General features: G+C 52.4%; 1 pseudogene; it reads left to right on the plus strand.

Annotated features, from left to right (window-relative positions):
- The first annotated feature begins 914 nt into the window (after nt 1–914).
- On the plus strand, nt 915–1050 carry LOC135892857 (U2 spliceosomal RNA; annotated as a pseudogene).
- Nucleotides 1051–2573: the final 1523 nt, after the last annotated feature.

Genomic DNA, 2573 nt, shown 5'->3' on the forward strand with positions numbered 1-2573 from the left:
GCTGTGTGATTTGGCAGGCTTAGTCAGTGTTATTTGGTTCCCATGGCTTGATGCAGGATGGGCTGACACCCACGTCAGTGACCATAGCCCTGCAACCGTCTGTAAAGCGGAGTGACACTATGAAACACATATGGCCAAGTTGGGCCAGCGGGACTTGCGCTATAGGGATGCTATGTATTAGCTGATTGCCCTGGTAAGTTACACAGAGGCAGGGGGTAGGAGAGCTGGCTTAGTGGAGAGTGGGATTCAGGAGACCCGAGCTCAAATCCAGTACTGCCACAGTCCTCCTGTGTCATCAAGTCATCTGTAAAATGGGTATAATCCTTCCCTGCCTCCCAGGGATGTTGTAAGACAGAAGCCTGTTAATGATTGGGAGATGTTCAGCTGCCATGGTGAAGAGGGACACAGGAATGTATCAGGTTCCATAAGACCCTGTTTTCAGTTGCTCCTCTTAACTTTGCCAAACTTTAACCATCTGGGCTGGAATTTCCCATGCCCCAGTGTCTGCCTCTAGCTGATTCTGTGGTGAGAGACGTTATCGGCTAAAGCCGCCTGGGCCTTTCAGGGAACGAGATTAGTTACAGAAAGTCTACACTGCTAGTTTTAGCCCCAGCACGGGAGCCCGAGGCAGTTGATCCGGGTGCTGAGACTTGCTGCCCCGGGGTTGTTGTTTTTTTGCAGTGTAGATGTCAAGGGCTGACCCCCACCCTTCTCACTAACACCGGATGGACTACGGAGCGATTCCCACTGAAGCGGATGGCACCGTGCCGGAGCGAGAGCAGCATGGGGGACTGCGGAGTCTGGCCGGGTGCCTGCTCGCCGTGAGAGCTAAAATCAAGTGTAAGTAGTCTCTTGGCCTATTAAAGGCTATGATCAAGTGTCTTGATGTGTTTGGTCTTTTGGCCCTGAGATGAAAACCTTGTCTGTGTCTCTTGGACCGTGAAGCACAAACATTATCTCCTAAGCTAATATCTGTTCTTATCAGTTGAATATCTGATATGTCCTTTATTTGAGGACTGTATATTAAATTGATTTTTGTGAGGACTTCCCAGGATCCAAACCCTGCAGCTCCGCCCTCCCCCGGAGCTCTTCCATGGCTATTTGCAAAGGGATCCAGGTACCGGCCTGCCAGTGAAATTCAATGGCGGTGAGGTTCCTAAGTCCCTTGGGCCCCTTTCACAGCCGACATTCAGCCAGGTGGAGAGAGGAATGATTTATTCTAGGACCATAGAGAGGAAATGAACTATGAAACTGGGACAGCTGGCCGGGGGAAGGGGACTCTCTTTCTAGACGTTGGTCACTTTCTTTCTTTCTTTCTTTCTTTCTTTCTTTCTTTCTTTCTTTCTTTCTTTCTTTCTTTCCCTTCCTCCCCCCCATCTATCTTGGTTGCCAAGGCAACTTCACAGCTGGGCCTGCTCCCAGAGCCCCGCTTCTGCTGCGGATTGAGACTAGAATCCCGGCTCCCTGGGAGCAGGAGGTAGGAACCAAGCGCATCTTCTCTCTGCTTCTCATCCCGGCACCAGCCAGGTGCTAGCAGTTATTTTGGGTTCCCCCCTCCCCCCTCGTTGCTATTTTCGGCCGCCCTGTCGGAATCGGGGTGGAGGGGAGAGGGAGATGAGTCACCCCATCTGCAGCGCAGCCAAGGAGCCGCTCGGCAGAAAGCATCCTCCGGGCGGGGGGCTGGCGTCAGAGGTAGCAGGGTGCTTCATCATGCTACAAAGCACGGCACGGCGCGGCTGGGATCTTTCAAAGAGGTACCCACACCCGGGGCCTGGATCCTCCAGAGGTATCAGCACCCAGCAGCCTCTCCCCGGGGCAGGTTCCCGCGCTTTGGAAAATCCGGCCACTTAATTCGGTGTCCAAATGGGAGCTGAGCTCTTGTGAAAATTTGATCCTAGGGCAGAGCTTTTAGAAACCCCTCCAATCTTAATATAATATTCCAGACACACACACACTCTCGCACAAGTGTGTGTGCGAATAGACTGTAGGCCAACGCTGTTGTGTGGGCTGAAATCAAGCTACATGGCTGGAGTCGGGAAGCCCTGATTTCATGCTCTAGTCTGGCACAGGCACTGGGGAGAGGGAAATTGTGACAGCCTCTAGGATATTATATTAAGATTGGAGGGTTTTCTAAAAAACTCTGCCCTGGGAGTTATTTCGGGGCAGGTCTCTGGCCCGTGCTCTATGGGAGGGTCAGACGAGATGATCAAAGTGGCCTTGTAATAAATGAATATGTGATTATATGATAACCTGCAATGTTGGGGGTGGGGGGGGGGAGCAAAAAGTGGAGGACACAATGGAGCATATGGACCTATGAAAAGTCAGGGGGAGGGGACAAGGTCAAAGGGCCTGTCCCATAGCAAATGACACCCCTGTAGTCTAGGCAAGGCTGACAGATCACACAAGCACACATCTGTACACACACACACACACACACACACAGAGCATCAGGAGAGTCTCAGCTCACAGACCCCCAAGTCAGTTTAGCTGGAAGGGGCTCCCCACACAGGCCCCTGCCTCTGCTTCTCAGGACCCGTATAAAGGACGGAGCAGCCCTGGTCCAGGGGAAGGGA

Source organism: Emys orbicularis, chromosome 20 (assembly GCF_028017835.1).
Source record: "Emys orbicularis isolate rEmyOrb1 chromosome 20, rEmyOrb1.hap1, whole genome shotgun sequence".
Taxonomy (NCBI): domain Eukaryota; kingdom Metazoa; phylum Chordata; order Testudines; family Emydidae; genus Emys; species Emys orbicularis.